This window comes from Branchiostoma belcheri, unplaced genomic scaffold (assembly GCF_001625305.1).
Source record: "Branchiostoma belcheri isolate BF01 breed outbred unplaced genomic scaffold, Haploidv18h27 scaffold118, whole genome shotgun sequence".
NCBI classification, from domain to species: domain Eukaryota; kingdom Metazoa; phylum Chordata; class Leptocardii; order Amphioxiformes; family Branchiostomatidae; genus Branchiostoma; species Branchiostoma belcheri.
In genome coordinates this window covers 831,568-852,758 of record NW_017802580.1, presented here as the reverse complement: position 1 = coordinate 852,758, position 21,191 = coordinate 831,568, and positions in this window count along the sequence as shown.

The following is a 21,191-nucleotide window of genomic DNA, read 5'->3' as shown; positions in this document are numbered from 1 at the left end:
TGTCTCTACCCTGGCACAACATCAAGTTGTATGTTTTTCCTTCAGTGTGTCTACTAGCGCGCATTCTGGCAAAAATCAAAAGGGAACAGGCCGAGGCGTTGGTTATAGCCCCGTTTTGGCCCTTCCAGGCGTGGTTTCTGCTCCTTTCGGGAGCTAGCAGTAGCAGACCATTTCTTCTTCCCAGAGGAGAAGTCAGTACTGAGTCTACCAGGTGAAGGGGACTGTCATCTCCTGTGGAGATGCCTCCGCTTAGCCGCTTGGCTTGTGTCAGGCAGGCCTTGACAGGTGCAGGTTTGTCTGCGGATGCTGCGGAGTTGGCGTGTGGGCATCGACCAATAAACAATATCAGAGTGCCTGGAAAGTTTTCGTATTCTGGTGTAGAGACAGGAGTCTGGACCCCTTAGTGCCCAAAGTGGTTAATTTTCTGCATGATTTATTCCGGAAAGGTTTGGCCTATAAATCAATAAACATTTATAGGTCTGCATTATCCTCAACCAGAGAGGCGGTTGACGGTGTTAAAATAGGACAACATTGGATGGTTTGTCGCTTTATGGCAGGTGTCTTCAATAGACGTTCACCACGTCCCAGGTACTTGGTGACATGGGATGTTAACAAGGTTTTGACATACCTTGAGAGTTTTGCTCCCTCACGGTCTCTAGCCATCAGGGATTTGACCCTGAAAGTTACCGCCTTGATGGCGCTAACCTGTGCTGATAGGTGTGGTACACTAGCCACACTGTCTACTGAGTTGATGAGTATTTCATCTTCCAAAGTAACTTTTGTTCCCCCTCAGTTAACCAAAACTGATCGGCCAGCCCGACCTTTTCGGGAAATTGTCTTCAGGGCTTACCCTGAAAAGAAGAGTCTGTGTGTTGTAGACTGTATTCAGGCCTACCTTAACAGGACACAATATGTTAATCGGCCCAAGGAGTTCTTTCTGTCCTTTAGGACTGAAAAAGCTGTAGGATCAGCCACCCTTGGTAGGTGGTTGAAGTTGGTAATGAAGGAGGCTGGTATAGACACAAGTATCTTTAAGCCTCATTCTCACAGAGGTGCTGCCACCTCTGCTGCCCTTGGTAAGGGAATGTCATTAACAGAGGTAATCCGCTCAGCAGATTGGTCCTCTGCAGTAACCTTTGAAACGTTTTATCATCGTCCAGTAGAGGACTCTGATATTGGTAGGGCAATACTATCCTCCATGGGACGGTAGTATGGCTCTGAAGGAGAATACCCCAGGCCAAATTGTTTTCCTGTGCTGTAAAGTTGGCGGACCTGGACTTGTGCCAGGGGACCGGAATCTATGCCTTTGGTGTATTGGGGAAGCAGGGATTCCTGTAGTGTCAGCTCCAGGATCTTTTCCTTATTAGGTGAGACTTTATTACCTCATCTCACATCTTTAAAGTCGCCATATATTCTGGAGATGCGATGGATAATTGATAGTTATCTACTTACCTTTCAGATAACTACAGTTATCGTAAGAAAATATGTCCCACCCCAGTTCTTTCCCATCCCAGTGTTCGCTGAGGTTAACCCTTAGCTCGCTACACATGAGAGAGAACGAAACCGAGGCTGAATGGGGCATTCTGTGTATTCTTTCTTCTATTCTTGACTGTAAAGAGCTGCCGCCTAGCGTTCTAAATGAGAACGCCATATATTCTTACGATGCTCGGATAACTGTAGTTATCTGAAAGGTAAGTAGAAAACTATCAATTGAGGCCTGCAGGCATGAACATGGGGTTGACCTTTGACCTCATATGATTGTCAAAGGTCTGAAAACTCTGAAAACCTGATGTCCTAATTCCTAAGGTTGAGATTACTTGTCAAACTGCATAATATTAAAGCAATGATGCTTCCTTGCAGACATATTGAGGACATCCAAATAATTTCGTGTGTAGGTCCGTTTGGACCCCAGAGAGTCTTACATCAGACTTCCCGTTTTTATTTTTACAAATTTGTGTCGATCTCCAAAAAAAAAATTAGGAGAACTTGAAGAAGAGGTTTATTGACGGGAGGAATTTTTTTTCCAATCAAAGAATTTCAAATGGCACATAAAAATATACGCCTGGGGTCCAAATGGACCCCGTTCGGGTGTTTGAGGGTTAAAGCCGATTGTAGCAGCTTTAAATGTAAATGACCGCGGGTAACCCCGGATCGAACGCCCGTTCAGTTCGAATGACGTCATATCGAACAATATTCGCGGGTTCGGGGGGCTCGATTTCCACAGTAGCAGAGTGGGACTTTTGGGCCCAAAATCGTGATTTGAGGTTAAAAAAACACCCGTTACATTTAATTTTGACGAGTAATTTACTCTTCAAATACTTTTGCTTACTTTCCAATTTTACCCGTTACCCGCGCGGCCACGTTGGTAACCCGATACCTTTCTAGTAATGTGATTTTTATCCTACCTGCCGACCGCCTCTTGCATTAGGATGTCTCCTTCCTTGTGAGAAACGAGAAGTAACTCCGATCTTACCCCATTCCTTCTAGCATATGTAAAAGTCCACTCCACCAACTATAACACTTTCAAATAGGCCACCTTTTGTATCATATGTTGTAACGGTACCATTAATTTTAACTTTTGGTAACATTTTGCTGAGTCTGCATTTTGACGTAATATCCTGATGAAAAAGCAACAAAAATGACTTCGGTATTCTTAAGTGTACAGTACACAACAGCCGTACATCTGAGAGAGTCATACATCTGCTTTGAGATAGGAATCATCAATACCATTACTGTTTAATTAAATGATAAATTTAAATTTTTGATGCGTCTAGACAAACCCTGTATCACAAACATGATGTGTTCCCTCATTTTCCATTGTACAAAAAAGCGAGAAGTTGACCACTCTATATTAGCTCAGTGACTAGAACACTCTGTATTAGCCTAGTATAGTACCCTTGTATGTGCCTTATGTATGTATGTCCAAGTCAAATAGTGCATCTTTTGTCTCCACTTGTTTATATACGTATGTTTGTCTGTTATATCTTGACCTGTACCTAGCCAAGACGGTTACATGAATGTACATTAAAGGTATACGGTTACATGAATGTATATTAAAGGTATTTCATTATTATTTCATTAAATAGGCTACTAGTAGCCTTATGTAGATATGTACCATTTGCCATAATTTGTACAATTGTATGCAATATAGTTAACCCCTATCATAAACTAAAAGTTAGAATATATATATGTATATTCAATTTAATTAATGACAACAGACAGCACGTCGGGTAAGCATGATGAAAGCGATGGCCGGGGAGTCTGTGCTGTCATCCGCGCCAACTGCAGCTGTATGGCTGTCACCATGGCTGTAGTGGTGGTGCTGGTCAGCGCAGGCTTCGCACTGACGGTGTTTATGCACATTCAACAGGAACAGGTGATTATATCACGGATTTTACTTACAAAATATCACAACTAACCCGTATTGTCCGTAATCTAGTGTTTTTGAGGTAATAAAACTAAAATCACTAATAATCCTTATTGTTAAGTCTGTTTTGCTTTAGGAAATATCAAAGCTGAACCATATTTGTTGGTTCTCTGGTGTTTTAGAAAATTTAAAAACTGACCCTTTCAATTGGTATTTTAGAAATTAACACAGCTGACAACTATTGTTGGGTCTGTTGTGCTTTAGGAAATGTCACAACAGCCCATGTTGTTGGTTTTGTTTACTTTGTTGTTACTCTGGTACCGGTGGTGTTCTATGTACGATTATGACAGATTCTTATTGTCCGTGTTTAGGACATATCACAACTGACTCACGTTCTTGGTTCTTTGGTATTTAAGGAAATACTACAACTAAAACATGCTTAGTAGGTTCTTTGGTATGAAGTAAATATCACAACTGACCCATGTTGGTTATGTTTGGATTTAGGAAATATTACAATTGACTCATTGTGTTGTTGTTACTCTGGTGTTTTAGAAAATATAACAAGTATTACGAAAGATCATTGTCGTTTGTTAATATGTTGTTTAAAGGGATATTATAACTGGCCCTTTTTGTTGATATTCTGATGTTTGATATGAAATATCACTGACCATTTTTGCTGGTTCTGTCCAGGTGCTTTGGGAAATATCACAGCTGAACCTTGCCATGTCCGCTGAACGAAACCGAACAACCGTCTTGGAGCAACGTCTTTTCGAGATCAGTAACATGTTGTCAGGTACTTCTGTCTATGACTTCCTCTTTTGAAAAGATAGAGTAACAGCATTGCTGTATGCTAACGTATTGCTTTTCTGTAAACCTTTTTTTTTTTCTTTCTTGACTCCATTATCAAGAGAAATTAATCGCTGGATTTTCATGACTTTTGGTTTACAGGTATCATTGGTAGAGATTGTAATATTTCACAAGTACATACACTTTTTGTTTGTTTTAGACTTCCCTTTTGATCCAAGTTTTGAAGATGAAATGCATGAACAACATGCTCGAGTCAAACTCACTCTGCTACCTAAAGCAGCTGGATCACCTGAACAAGACAACCTCTCTGGACCACTTGGACAAGATCACCTCTCTGGACCACCTGGACAAGACAACCTCTCTGGACCACCTGGACAAGACAACCTCTCTGGACCACCTGGACAAGACAATCTCCCTGGACAACCTGGACAACACAACCTCTCTGGACAACACAACCTCTCTGGACAACACAACCTCTCTGGACCACCTGGACGAGACAACCTCTCTGGACCACCTGGACAAGACAACCTCTCTGGACCACCTGAACAAGGCAAGCTCTCTGGACCACCTGGACCAGACAACCTCTCTGGACCACCTGGACAAGACAGCATCTCTGGACCACCTGGACAAGACAACCTCTCTGGGCCACCCGGCCCGCCTGGTCCACCAGGCCCTCCTGGTCCACCCGGCCCGCCAAGTCCACCTATCCCCCCAGGTCTACCTGACCCACACAGCCCATTAAGTCCACCCGGTCCGCCTGGTCCACCAGGCCCTCCTGGTCCACCCGGCCCGCCAAGTCCACCTATCCCCCCAGGTCTACCTGACCCACACAGTCCATTTAGTCCACCCGGCCCGCCTGGTCCACCAGGCCCTCCTGGTCCACCCGGCCCGCCAAGTCCGCCTAGCCCTCCAGGCCTACCTGGACCACACAGCCCATTAAGTCCACCCGGCCCGCCTGGTCCACCCGGTCCTATCGGCCCACCAGGTTTACCTGGTTCTTTGAGTTGTCCTTCAAAGAAGCAGCTGATAGAAATGTGCCAATCAGACCAACAACCAGGTAACAAACAACGCTCTTCTATACAACTATGGGAAATAAAATCAATAGTTAACATTTGAACTCTTTCTCTCTTTCTACATACATATAAACCATATATTGAAGGAAACTTTTGCTTAACTTTAACAAGAACTAGTTCTTTACACTGAAACAGAAGTATCATGGTACATTTTTTGCATACCACACAGCGGTAAATGAGTGTGCCAGAAAACCATGTAAACATGGGCACTGTGTCAACCAAGATGGCGGATACAAATGCACCTGCTCACCTGGATGGACTGGACAGAACTGTCAGCAAGGTGAGTTACAGGCTATAATAATATATCTTTTAGATTAGTAATACGCTCTTTTGGCTTCATTAGATTAAATCCACGTGTTTAAACACCAGTGATACCAATCATTATTGTTATCACTACACAGACATCAATCGAGTGTAGTCAAAAAACCCTGTCAACATGGACGTTGTGTGAACAAAGAGTGGCGGATACAAATGTACCTGCTCATCTGGATGGACTGGACGAAACTGCCAGCAAGGTGAGTTGTTTTAAAGATGAACAGATTTGGTAATATTTCTTCTTTGAGATTAGGCTCTTCTGGCTTCATCAGGGTAATTCCACATGCTTAAAACATCGGTGATAGTAACTCAAGAAACGAATCCGTATTGTTATCACTGCACAGATATCAACGAGTGTGCCACGAAACCCTGCCAACATGGACGCTGTGTGAACAAAGATGGCGGATACAAATGTACCTGCTCACCTGGATGGACTGGACAGAACTGTCAGCAAGGTGAGTTGTTTTGAAGATGGATAAGCTTCTGTTTTGTCTTTTGAATTATGCCTTTTTGAATACATTTTGGTTTACATACTATGTGATATTTCGTCTTTTAGATTAGGCTCTTTTGGCTTTATTTGGGTTATTTTCACATGACTAAACCGAAGATACCAATCCTTATTGTTATCTACTGTGCAGATATCGACGAGTGCATCAGGAAACCTTGTCAACATGGAACCTGTGTCAACCAAGATGGTGGGTACAAATGTACCTGTTCACCTGGATGGGCTGGACGGAACTGTCAGCAAGGTGAGTTGTTTTGAAGATGGATAATCTTCTGTTTTGTCTTTTGAATTATGCCTTTTTGAATACATTTTGGTTTACATACTATGTGATATTTCGTCTTTTAGATCAGGCTCTTTTGGCTTTATTTGGGTTATTTTCACATGACTATACCGAAGATACCAATCCTTATTGTTATCTACTGTGCAGATATCAACGAGTGCATCAGGAAACCATGTCAACATGGAACCTGTGTCAACCAAGATGGCGGATACAAATGTACCTGCTCACCTGGATGGGCTGGACGGAACTGTCAGCAAGGTATGTCAATGTTAAGATGCACTAGCAGCGTTTAAATTCTTTTATTCACCATATTTCATTCTTTTATTCATATATTAACATAGACACACAATAGTGGTTCCCTTATTGGCGTTGATACTTAGTATTAACAATCATGAAATATTAACAATAATGAAATATTATAGCACATTATGTAAATAAAACTGACTTGACAGCAAATAATATATATTTTGTTTGCATTTAGCCTTGTTGGCTACTAAATAAATAGACTTTTTTTACACAACTTAGTCTTTTATTCACAGTGACCCTCTGTCACGGAAACGTCGGCCTTGAATAAAACAATTGGTTGTGTAAGAAGAGTCTTATTACTCCGTAACTTACCAACCTGATGAAACTATTCACAGAACTTTTGGCTACTGTTTAATTGCGCCAGGCGAATGTTCCCAAACGGTTTACTTTAAACATTCGGGTGAGGACAGTAGGTTTCGCCATATTTGGCAGGTGGTTTGCTATAGGTCAAATCTGGTCAGACTGCTCCCGAACTTCAGCCAACCTTGATTGGTTGCATCTTTTTGGTTAATGGTCGCAAAAAGTTTCTGAATATTTGAATTCAATCTTCATTAGATAGCTAGTGAACAGTGGACTGCTACTACTAGCTAGTGATATAAATCAACCGCGTATGTGTATCGAAGCTGATGTTACATCAAACAAGCGGACTTAGTAGCTTACCTAATGGTGATATAATTTTCATTACTTACAGCCTTACGTGCATCATGCGCTAGAGGGTGGACCGAAAGGAACAACTTCTGCTACAAGGTTGTGGGAGAAAAGGTCTCCTGGACTGTAGCAAACTCACGGTGCAAACAACTCGGTGCAAATCTTGCTTCAGTTAAAGACGCTGGCGAGAACAACATCATATCAGGTCTCATCTCTAAAGGTGGGTAATATATAACATAATATCTCTTTGTGATCAATAGCAATGAAAGTTATGCCACTATCCTAGGCATACTTTAAAGTGAACTTAAAGAAGATATTTAGTAGCCATTCGGATTTTTGTTGCAACCGGCAAGAGCGAATCCGAGGTCAAAGAAAAGGTAACTAGCTGATGTTCACACACATACATAAAAAAAGCAAAAGCACGCAAACACACCCACCCACAAATGTACACCTCCACGAACATAACACACGAACACACACAAGCACACAGGTTTGCTTCAATCTACATAATCAATGGTTTTGCCCATTTTGTCAAAAGAATTGACACGTCGTCGTGGGATGCTCTTGATATGATGTTTTTCGTAAAAGGCTATTTACATTTCTTGAATTTATTACACCAGAGACTCGTAAATGCAATAACCACACATCACAATACAAGACTCTTGCCAGCCCTTGTTGTTTAGGTAATTAGGATTTTTATTACTATACCCTTTAGTTACTATGTTCAATAGTTGTGGCTATACATTGTAGCATGTACAATTTTTGTGTAATTACGATCGTCTATAAGGGCACGCTGACTTAATTTTATCGATAGCATCCTCTTAAGACCCAAAAACTAATGTGAGAGGGCAAATAAAAAAAATCAAAGCAAAAAATGCTGCTTATGATTTGGCATTGTCTCGTAATTTCTGTTTGGTAAACCGTTGTTCCAAAACCAAAACTTCGGAATTGAAATCAGTGTGGCTTAATAATTTCGTAGCATTGCGATTTATTAGAGGTCTCAAGCAGGAAATGTTTCTTAATTCGCAGCCCCCAGAGGGATGTATCCACTTGTTTGGATTGGACTCACAGACATACACAAAGGTAAACGGCTGAAGTGGACTGATGGGTCGAGTCTGACTTACACCAACTGGGCTCCTGGTGAACCTACAAAATTGTATTTTGGCTGGGAGAATTGTGCTGGCATGTACTTCAAGGTACGTTTTAGACATATCACTCTTGGTCTCTCGCGTTTTTTTTTTGTATGACATGACTGTTGTAAGTCCCGAACCTGGAATACGAAGGATAATTCAGACACACCAAATCTCGATGCAGGCACGTGCACTTTATTGCCAGTCTTGACAACTCTTCTGACCGTTACCGAGCCCTACTTGGGGGGGGGGGGTGTAGCATTCAATATAACAATGACATTATAATTTGATTTAATGAATTTATATAAATACTCGTGGGACAAAGACAGCTGTTGCTGGTATATTGTATCCTACACATAGAAATAAATACAGGACATACGCGTATATATATACAGTACTCATTTTCACATTATAACTATGTTATCAATGACTAGATAATATGAAAGGCATACGAAACCTACAATGTAACGTCGCATTTCTTTGTTAATAAAACTCGTCTGAGTATATGTATGGGAGTATTGCAGAATAAGAACCAACGGTTAAACAGTTGTACAATTTAATACCTTTTTTTTATAGACCGGCAAGAACTGGTTTGGTGCCAAGAAAAGGGAAAAGGGACAGTGGAATGATTCAGTATGTACCATGAGCTTTCCCTACATCTGCAAGAAGCCAAAACAAATGAAAACCTGATTATAAAACAAGATTTGGTTCAGACTTGAATGTAAAATACGAAGGAATTTTCGACTTACAAATATCCGACAGAGCAGGTGCAGAGCAGGTCACTGTCCTTTTTTCACTATGATAGAATTTTCCAGATTAAGCGGAATAGATTCGATTCGACGCGTCTTAAATCCGGATCAAAGCCGATCTATTCAGCTCAATCCGAAAAATTCTATTCTGGTGGAAAAAGCTTCATTGACAAAGGAAACGATCCACAGCTGTCTTTCCCCACCTCATTTTTTTAAAATTATGGATGTAGTATCAAATAATGGAAAATTCCTTCGGGTTGGAAGTGCTAGATGTCAGAACCCACTTTATAGTGACTTCTACAATGGCACAGATGGACGTTCATTCTGTTTTCAAGATGTTCTAATATTTATGTTAAGAAATTTAATATTTTGGCATTATTTCGAACATCTGCTACAGAAGATTATGTAACTGTTCGTAACTTGTGGCATCCTTCAGGACATATCTTGCCAGTTTCAATATTTTTGCAAGAAGCCAAAATAATAAACATCTGATCCTGAGTTGTTCCAATGCTGCGTTTGACAGAGAGGGATGGCCAAAAAGGGTAAACAATAACAATATTTAGTCTCAGAGTTAGCACTACATTGGCCTTTTCTTTTGTACTTAAAAAGATGCCACCTAGGTGTACCCAAGTCTTGAATGGTGAACCACGAATGAAAAGAACATATTTTGGTTTGTTAGGCCACACCGATTTAATTTGTTGGTTCTCGGATTCGCCTCTTCATTTTTTCTGATTTGCAAAAAAAAAAAAGATTCTGGTTCTGAATCAACTCAAAAATGCTCATATTTTGCCCCCAATAGTTGAGGAAATTCCTTTTCTTCCTAGTTGTTATAGTTTTTTTTTCATCTATTAATGCAGTAGTTTGATTAAAAGTTCAAAATTTATACTTTAAATTTTAACCCAACCTTTTTTGTTGACTTCATGGCTCATATTGTAGCATTTGGGGCTATAATAGGATGCCTAGACCTGTTTTAATTTTTATTTTTTTTCGCCCTGTCGCTTCATATTTTTTTCTGAAAAAATCCTAGGACCAACAAATTAAATTGGTGTGGCCTTAAATAGCACAAGTTTCTTTAATACTGGACTATGTTACAGTAAGATAGACAATGATAATACTCCCATCGAAGCCAGGAAGAGTGGTTTATTTATCGTTTGGTGCACCCTTAATATTAAGGGTTAACTACTTCTTTATGTTTATTCAGTCCTAACATCTAACAGGACAATCATGATTATTAATTCTACACTATTTCACTTTTTGCTTTAAAGAAAAAAATACTGTATCTGTGTATTTAAGCGCCTCCTGCACTGGTATATCTACTACTTGGTAATATTGCCTTACATGAAAATGTGTTTTGAAACAATGTAGAAAACAAATTTTACTGGCTATTAGTGAAATGTTAACAACAGAAATCTTAAACGGTTAGAATTTATTTAGTCGTGTCAACGGACAAGTAGACAATTTGTTACAGAAAATTGTGTATCAGTAGCCTGGGTCCCGTTTTCCGGAGTTACCGCCGGCCGGTCGCTCTTGTCGCTTACAAACAAGCCAAAAGAGATAACGTTAACTTACGGAGGATGGCACCCAAGCACTGTTCATATGACTATAGTTCCTATTGGATGTTTTGAAAGTGATGGAAAGCTTTGCTGTCTTGCAATACAACATTTCTTCACTGTACTATTTTGTCTGAGTGTGTTGTTGGTAAGAAAAGAAGTCTTTAAAGCTAGCAACACATGCAAATCAGTCTAAAAGAGGGAAACAAAATCATATCATATCGACAGTTAATGAATTGCCAGAAGACAAGAAGACCACAGAGAAAGCACGGTACCGCTTGTATTGTTGTTTGCAATTTATCATCACTTCGCTAGATGATGCCGTTTCCTGTTGGATATACATGTAGGGCAGAATGAATCAAACTTTTTGCTCATAATGATTTTATAATGATTAATAATTAAAAAAAATCAAAACTGGTATAGGCATCCTCTTATAGCCCCAAATGCTACGATTGGAGCCATGAAGTAAGCACAAAAGACTGGATTAAGAAATGCTCTATCCTGGCCAGCTGCTCACTCAAACACAAGCGTTGAGCTGGAAATAAGGAATGCCAAGTTGTGAGACCAGTCATGGACTAACAGAATTTATTATCATGTAACATTACTGTTGTTCTAATAATGGTATCTCTTAGCCTTACCTTCTCCGAAAGGCAGAAAATACTCGGGTTTGGTAATGAGGTATCTTCCGCGTCCAGGAACCATCCGAGGTCAAACCGTCCGGATCATGCCGGTAGGCGGGGTCCATGTGGAGGGAGTGCAGCTTCGGTAGTACCTTGCTTGATACACACGCGCGCGCGCACACACACACACACACACAAACACATACATGCACATGTACACACACACACACACATACATACATGCATGCACATGCACACATTGCAAACATAACTTGCAAACGCACTATGTACACTACAGCGAGCAAACTGCTGCAATGATCACAGCGATCAAGAAAATCGCAGTAATACAATGAGCACTGTTTTCTGTAGGAACTTCTCATACGACATGGTATCGGAATCTCAATGGTTCCCTTTTTTAGATTGACATTTTAGCCACGAAAATATGTCGATGTTTAAGTCCTCAACCCCTTACCATTTTAAAATGTTGCGCCGCCATTTTAAAACGACAGGGACTTTCCCGTGCAGCCAATGGAAAATGTCATCCTTTTTGGCGCGCTTTGTTGTAATCGGATATGCCCACAGGCCAAACGGTGTTGTGGTGTTGATCACTGCCAGTTGCAAACAATTTCCATTCGCCATAGAAAATAGTACCCAACGATTTATCTAATTCTTAGCCAAGAAGATGTTGGTTCTAGAAGCTTTTAGTTTTTTACGCTGACTATAAGAAGCCCAAATTTAAATTTTCGTTTAAAAAGCAGACGAGACACTAAGACATTGTTTGATTGACATTGATGCGGATTAATATCAAAAGACCACTATGCCCGTCTGTGAAATTCCACGCAAGTATAGCTGCAACTTGAGGATGTTACGAACGCTTTGTTCGTCTTGGCTCGGTATTTAGGTATCCAAAATACATGTATCTTGTGTTATGCTTAGCCTAGCAATTATGTCTAACGTTACATGTTAGTCCATGGTTAGCATGGTTAGTCCAAGATTAAAACTGGTGAGGTAAAATCGCTATTTTTGCGAGGGTATACCTTTCATCTATTTACTGTTTACCAAGCATAGAAGCCTGTCCTTTCCAAGATAGTCTAGCAAGCATCAGGCTGATATTTTACAAACGTTTCTATGTATGTATGTGTGTGTGTGTGTGTGTGTGTGTGTGTGTGTGTTTTCTTAGGTCTTTTTGTGTGTATTTCCTTAGGTCTGCACTATTTCCTTTGTCGTGGCAGTCCTATGCTATGTGTCTACATGTAGCTATGACATTTGACTCCCTGTGAATTGATGATTGATTCCAATTAACGTGCCAATGAGGTGGTTTTGATTCGTTTAAACTACTGATTTATGTCTAGTTTTTGTTAAAGAAAATCAGCTAGTACAGTAGCTAGTACGGTATCATAAATGTTATTACATTTATGCTAATTAGTAATTGGGTGTGGAAATTAATTGTTAACAGTCCGTGGCATTCTCGCCTAGCACAATACACATCTTGATGTGGTGTTTCTGACAAGTTATAACAACTGATCCATAAATGGAATCCAATTTTTGAACTATTGGTTGAAATATAGTAATACCTGTATCTGCACGTCGACATGTGTTCCTCTATCATTTCCTGAGAGGTTGGCTTTCTCCTCCGGGCCATCCCCCTATCTCTTAGCAGTTGTCGCCTCCTATTAGACAACTGAAGGAGGGTGACTCCCGGTCCTGTGAAAAAAAACAACAACAATGTGGGCCTTTATAATAATCAACTTGCTCAAGGTGAATCACAAGAAACATTAAAAAATCGGTTTGTATAGATTCTAAAGTGAAAACGACGAAACGGTAAAACAGACTTTTCTATAATTTCAAAAACCTTAATTGCATTTATTTATTCCTTTTTTTTTATCAACACCTTTAGGACGTTTAAAACCTACATACATCGTCCTAGTACCCTCTGGTACAAAACTTTGGTAATAGTAGTCGTGGTCTTAGTATCTTATCTTAGTAAAGAAGGACTTCGGGGAGGGACAGAACGGCACCCTTGACCGTCATGTTTCTGGCGCTATAAAGGCACTTCACCTCAAGGATTCCATTCTGCCCCCCCCCCCCAAACTACATTGGCGTCAAGGGAGACCCCAGGGGAGACCCCAGGGTAACATATGGCAGGATTAACAACTAGCCTACAGTCGTGGATGTGTATGTCATCACCGCCTTGCTGCAGGTACACAGCCTTAGTATCAGACTCGTGGAACTTTGCTGCTTTACACGTAAAAAATATATATAAAACAGTATAATGCAGACTAAAATTGTGTTGAGCAATATATCTGAATGCTAAGATCATGCCAGGAATGCCATCTTACAGGTTGGGCCACCATTATCACCCTCAATCTTGATGCACACTTCATTTTCGGGAATGCCCCCTCCATGCCACGTCAGTTTTCTCTGTCTTCAGCCTTGGTGATAAATGCCAGGTTCTCAAACTACGTCCGTCTTTTGTGTTCTTAAATAAATCTGTACAGGCCTCGAAAAATTTTTAAAAACTATTTTCCTAGAATTGTAACGAAAATAGATTTTAATTGTCCCAAACTGAGGTTGGACTGGTGTAGCCTCCCTTTTAGGAAATGCGTTTATTGTGATAATAAGAACAGCTGAATTTGTATAAGTTGAAGTCCACTTAATTAGTACATGTACGTAATTTTTCCTAGACTGTAGGGAAATACATGATACATGGATGAGCAACCGTGATTTACATCCATACTCGAGCAAGTTAACTGAAAGGATATCTTCTTTGTAAGTGTCTTTTTTTTCTTATTGGTTTTCTGAATCACTAGAGACATCTAAGTCTAGATCTAGTGTTTAAATGCTGGTCTTCTTACCCTGTTCCCTCCAACCCACCACTTTGCCTCAGCTGCCTCTGTATTATAATCCATAGGTTCTGGGTCCTGGATAGAGGAGATTGTTCAGCATCTTGCTAAACGAGCTTCTCTGGCTTGATGCGGTTTACACATGAAAAACCTCTCTCACAAAAGGTTCATAAGTTCATAGGGAATACCATGTAGATTTCTAATTTATAACAATACTTGCATGTTGGTAAACTGATATGGCCTGCCAACTATATATATACGGATCTGCCTAAATACCATAACCGACCACACCATACCTACAGTGTCCCATAGATAAACTGTCACATTGCTTTTTAGATGCCTGACGCATGCAGCTGATGCTCGCGGCTATAGGGAAAGCGGCCAGAAAAGCATTCCGTATATCTCGCTCGTCATCCGCACCTAGAACTCTTGCTCGTTCTCAGTGTCCAACAGACTTGAAATATGGCAGAAAAAGTCGGCATATGTTGAGAAATTTGAGCTGCCATGGATAAATATTGGCCCTGGAAAGATAGGGTTATCCCCTGTGTCCCTACGGTTAACAGCAAGAGGTTTGAATACACAGACTGTTACATGCACCTCCCCTTGATTGTATGTCTTGTGGGGGGTAGTCCACAGCAGTGGTGTAACTTGTCATGGCAGGGCCACATGCCAGAGAAAGATGTAGTTGCTCAAATCTCAGCTGTTAGACCTGGCGTCCTAGTCTTTTTGGGTTTCCCAGAGCGCTTGATTGAACGCCGCCCACCACCGGTACCTCTCAGACATTTGACTTTGGATCCGTCCACACAGTAATCCTAAAACATATGAAGATACCAAGATATACGTTTGGGTTGGTTGTACAGCCGTTGGTTGTATATGGTTACACACACATATACACCTATAGATCTATCGAATTTGTAACACAATTTGTAGCACCGGTTGTATGTGACGCTTGCCCAGGCTTGAGTTCGCCCGCATGCTGCAAATGTTACAACATTTAAGCCACTCTGATCACAGATAATTACAAAAGGTTTTAAAATGGATTTCATATGGGCATGCCCAGACCAACACAAGTAAAAGCTAAAACAACAATTCAGTCCCAAGTAGCTAACGCCTGCCCTGTGTCAACTAAAACCTGCGGTATGCCAGTTCAATGCAAAAATCATCTTGCTTATCTATCATGTCTATGCCTAGAGTAGTTATAAATTAAATTGCAAAAGTATTCTGCCAAGTGGTGCAACGGTGGCACTGGGGTCAATTCTACAGGAGGGGGATGCCAGCCCCCTACCCAACCCAACTGTTTGTCTATCCCGCCCAATGGTCAAGCGGTGGCATTAGGGACAGTTCTACAGGAGGGGGATGCCAGCCCCCTACCCAACCCAACTGTTTTTCTATTCCACCCAGTGGTCAAGCGGTGGCATTAGGGACAGTTCTACAGAAGGGGGATGCCAGCCCCCTACCCAACCCAACTGTTTTTCTATTCCACCCAGTGGTCAAGCGGTGGCATTAGGGACAATTCTACAGGAGGGGGATGCCAGCACCCCACTTAACTCAACTGTTTTTCTATCTATCCCGCCCAGCGGTGGCATACTGGGCACAATACTAGCACAAGGTTAACCTACATCTACACCAAGTGTTCAATTATAACAACAGTTGTAGCTTTGATTCTAATAGTGACAAGCTGTCGTTCAACAGTCAAGAAGTAAGAATGCCTTCCATCTTTCCTCCAGGTACTGCTGCTCCTTCTTGTATGTTGTGGACCTCAAGTGGTGGACAGGAGGTTCTCTGGCGAAAGACTGGCGGACTTGTCAGTGACCGCTTTAACGTATCAAACGCGGAGTAACAGTTCTCATTTCAGTTTAACAGATAATTCTTGTTAGTCAGTCTTGTTAGTGGATCAGCAACCGTGGCAAACGATGGCACGAGGCAAGTCCGAGAAACGATCTCACTTCTTTTTGGCACATCGGTTGGCTGCACGTTCATAGCGCGGTGAGAGACGTTGTTCAGCGATCAGACAGGTCCTTTCGTCTCCGGACAAGACAGAAGACATGATAGTGGGTCAAATGGATGGCGCTGAGGCGGGTGCGGCCGCTCAAAAGCGGCAACGCATCGCTGCCACCAGATGTAAGAAATACACGTCTTCCCTTAATGAAGACTTGAACTCAACTCCATCTACTCCACTTCCAACCGGTCGATTCCAGAGCCCCTTCTCTCGAACAGGTAGGTACCGGTTTAGATCACCTGTTCGAACACGACACAGGCACGTGCGCTCGCACATGTGTGAACAGGTGTCCGGCCCCACTTGAGGGAGGGACTAGAACCGGCTAGGATACAATCTATCTATGGACATCGTTACGTTATGACATTTAAAAATATACATTGTTACAATAGATACCTGGTACTGCGTAGTTTTGCTAGCTTCTTACGCTTCTCTGTCAAGCTGAGAGTCTCATCACCAAAATCATCATCCTCATTGAAGGATTTCAATAAGTGTGCCACTGTTTCATAGTCCATCTCCTTACACTTTTCCGTCCCAATGACGTCATGTTCCACATGTTTCTTTGGGAGGTTTTCCTAAATTTCTTTGAGGGGGGTTTTCCTCCCTGTTCCAACTTAATCCTTTTCAGCAACCCTGCCATCGTCTATCACTAACTTTCATTCATAATTTTACATATCATCCGGTTTTGTAAAAATCCTGTCCGGCCATAATATCAGTTTAAATAACCGTTTTTGCAGCTTTTTCAATTGTCGGCCTTATTGTATGCGTTCTTCTGGATCTTTATCTTACTGCTATCTTCGAGAAACCCCTAACTTGACTGAAATTTCCGTGTAGATTTTTGTGGCACTTCATCATCAACATCACAGCATGCTTTTACCTTCTTGATCCTCATGTTCTTTATCATGTCAGGTTGGTTGATACTGGATGGCTTACCCCATTGTTGTGGTTTTGGGATAACAGACAGTCCTTTGGCAACACAGGAACACACAGAGAACAACAGTGCCACAATGTGCTTACATGACCCTGTAATACAGAAAAACTTAAAACACTTAGTCATGATCACTACTGACCATGTAATGAGCCTTTCCATCCGAACAATAGATCTCTACGCAACGGACGTAACCCTCAACGAAGAAGCTATAACCTTTTTTTTTTGGCCCGTTCCGAGACTTCCTCGCTTCCAAAAAACGATAAACCGAAGTCGGGCGGCAGCACCGACAGCTTGGTGGCGGCGGCCATGTTTGTCTTTCCCGCGCTTTTTTTGACCGAGGTGTTCGAAATAGAACAGGGGGCGGGGCTTACGGTCTGGAAAGGCTCAGTAATTGTAAGAGATGGTGTTGGAGGAGGATGATGTCGACTTCCTCCCGTGGGTCTACATCTTCGCGAGAAAAGGAGAAGTGGGACAGAAAGACAGACACGGAGCACAAAAGCCAGGATTTCAACTAAAAAAACTAACTTTATTCTAAAAAAATTTCTTAGATCTTAACGCGCCGTTCGGCTTACCTGTGCTACCTTACATCCACCGAGACCCATTTTTCTTAGCCATTTATGCAGCGATGCATGAACCCTCTGCTTCCTATCTCGAAAGGGTAGCAGGATGACCTCCAGACTTTGTCCCTGCACACTGCCACCAGTTCCCCATATCTTGTGAACTTCCGTTCGTAAGCTTCCTCTATATTGAGTTTCTATTTAAAGTACCTTTTTTGAAACTATTTTTGACACGGAATTTGCTAGGTATGATAAATGCCCCTAAGTAAGGCGCCTACCCTGCATTCAAAATGCCCCCTTTTCAAAACGTCAATTTAGGGTACCTTTTTTTAAAGATTTTTGGCACAAAAATGATGCCATACTATATAGGCCATGTTGTCGAGCGTTCGAGGAGGGATTCTCAGTCTCTGGCTGTCTTGGTCATCAATCTTAATCCGACACCACAGACATGGGTGGGGACCTGTGTCAGAATCAACACGACAAAGTCCATTAGTGTTTTCCATTAATTTGTGTTTTTACTTCTAGGTCAGTTAGCAAGAAAAACTTTACATTCTAAGTTAGCATTTTTAATTGCTACACAAAATACACAAAAAGCCATGCAAAAAGCTATGCCCTTTTACTGTGGACTTCCGGCACTTTATCTTCATATGCAATCTGCCCTTGTCATTTAAACCTTAATATGCTTATGCTAGTTACTCCTCCTTCGAGGTTACATTTATTAAGTTGTGAAAAATGTTCTCACCAGATGCACCAGACAGACCGTGGATAGTACTAAAAATGCATAGTCCCCTGCAATGAAGTCGCGCAGGTTGTATTTCATGTCCACCCTCGCCTCACCTTTGCAAAAAGAAATATTACCGAGTGCAAGTACTTTACAAAAGTTTATTTTATTTTGTTTTCTTTTTTAATGCAACAATTGTGGAAGGAACTAAGGTCTGAGGTAAGGACAGCCTGTCGATTCAACTGAAACATTTTACTTGAGTTAACAAAACGATGACTAGCATATATGAGTTCACTGTTTGTGCTATTGCACACGGGTATGTATCCTAACTTTTGTCAGTAAGCACAATGGCTCATCAGAAACTGGGTTTACATATAATAGCATCATTATTATCCACTCGATCAAGAATTACCAACATTTATTAGGAGCACGGCATACTAGTAGTAGGCCTGATACCTTTGAGCATGTGTTCTTCCGAACCACCGCCCCCAGGTCCACCATCTACGGGCACGAATACGATGGAATATAGCAAGCAAAATTTGTGTAATTACTATGTGGTGCAACGGTAAGCCTTGTGGCCAACCCGGCCACACTTGCAATTGATGCTGAAATGGAAAAGACTTGCAGAGGTGATTATTCATTTGCATTTGATAACTGGAGATGTGCTATGACTTGATGCAGTACAAAGGGGAACATTTATTGTTGTATTTGTGTTCAACATTTTGACAAATTTGACCTATAGACACTCAAATGAGCATCATTTTTAAACCAAGAGTATGATCAGTACAGTATCATAATTGTGCTACATGTATATACTACTAGTATATTTAAATCATCACTATTCTTTATCATCACTATTATGTTACCCTTGTATGGCCCAGTTACTCATGCAAGGTATAATACGTACATCGTATTATTGTACCATTTAAAAATCGTCACACTTTTATCCAACTAAACTTTTAAAACTTTGATAGAAGTGTGGAACAAACTTACTTTCTCTTGCCACGTTGGGTTCTCCCAGGGGTAGGATACTCGGCATAGTTTTGCCACTGCCACTCCGTTCTACAAGTGATATAAGTGTAGGGTATTGAAAGGAAGAGGGCTATAGAGGAGGTGCTTGCTCAGAAATGTCTTCTCAGACCTTGGTCTGAGTCCTTTATTCACAATTAATCAGTTACAGATGTGGTCTGTCTATGATAACTTCCTGTCACAGGGGATAGTCTCATAAAACACATTGCAACATAAATACAGTTTAATTCCATTCACAATTTTGTGTCATTCAAAAACTGGAGATGTGCTTAATATATGATACAGTACAAAGGGGAACAGACAAACATGTGCTTACAGCTTCCATTTCCCATTTATTGCTGTATTTGTGTTCAACATTTTGACAAACTTAACAGGAAAAAAACACTTTCATGAGGTTCTGGTCAATGTCATGCTGCTGGGGGGCAGCTGGTATACTGCAAAACAAGTCTTTGTAAGTTTATATAGTTATTTCTAGCCTGGAGTCCAGCCTTGTTAAAGCTTTTGTTGTTGCCAGGTTAGTGGATCCTGGGGAGCAGACTGAAATGTCTTGAGCTAACAAGGCTGGACATGTATGCTCTTACTGCTTCTATTTCACAAACTACAGTCCATTTATTGCTGTATTTGTGTTCAACGTTTTGACAAATTTAACATGATAAAAAATACAAACTTACTTTGTTACCATGTCCTGAATTGTCTGGGGGGCAGCTGGTATACCTCAAAACAAGTCTTTTTGAGTTTATGTAGTTATTTCTAGCCTGGAGTCCAGCCTTGTTTAAGCTTTTGTTGTTGCCAGGTTAGTGGATCTTGGAGAGCAGACTAAATGTCTAGAGCTAACAAGGCTGGACTTGTATGCTCTTACTACTTCCATTTATTGCTGTATTTGTGTTCAACGTTTTGACAAATTTAACATGAAAAAAATACAAACTTACCTTGTTACCTCCTGGGCTGTCTGGGGGGCAGCTGGTATACTGCAAAACAAGTATTTTTGAGTTTATGTAGTTATTTCTAGCCTGGAGTCTAGTCTTGTCTAAGCTTTTGTTGTTGCCAGGTTAGTGGTAAACACGTTGTTTCCTGGGTTAAAAGTTGCTACGAATGACCATTTTTGTTGTTTCTTTGTTGGTGTTTTTGCTCACACTTCACCATGGTTTATAATCTCCATCCACGCTATCATTCATTTTGAGTACTGTTATGTATTTAGTCAGTGAGGATTGTAACCTCTTGTTTAATGCTGCCTTTGACAATTGTTATGTTCAACCAAAGCTTTTTGATATGGTACAAACTAATCAACAGCCAAATTACTACTTGTTATTTGTAAATTGAAAGAACAAAACCATGTGTGCTCTCTCGCCATTAGGCACAGATTTTCAAAATTAATAATTGTGCAACAATGGTATAAACCGCAAATACCTGAAATATTGTTTCTAAATACTTTTAACTATAGCGTATAAGTTTCCAAAAGTAGAAAAATTTTTAGAAACATGAAATTAAATGACTAGTTTAGGCACAAATGGCCATGTTCGTGGTAAAGGGTGCATGTAATTGCAACTGCAAATGAAGATTGTATGTTATTATTATTATTGTTTAGAATGTGTTTAAGTAAAAGTTGTCTTTGTAGGCTTATTTCTTTAGCAAAAATGCAGTGAAGTCAAAATTACATGTCAATGGTATATTCAAACAATAACTTGACAAAAATTTGTTTCCATGTCTTCTTTCGCTACTATTATTGTTATTGAAAGTATAAATAAAGAGCATTAAAAAGTTTTA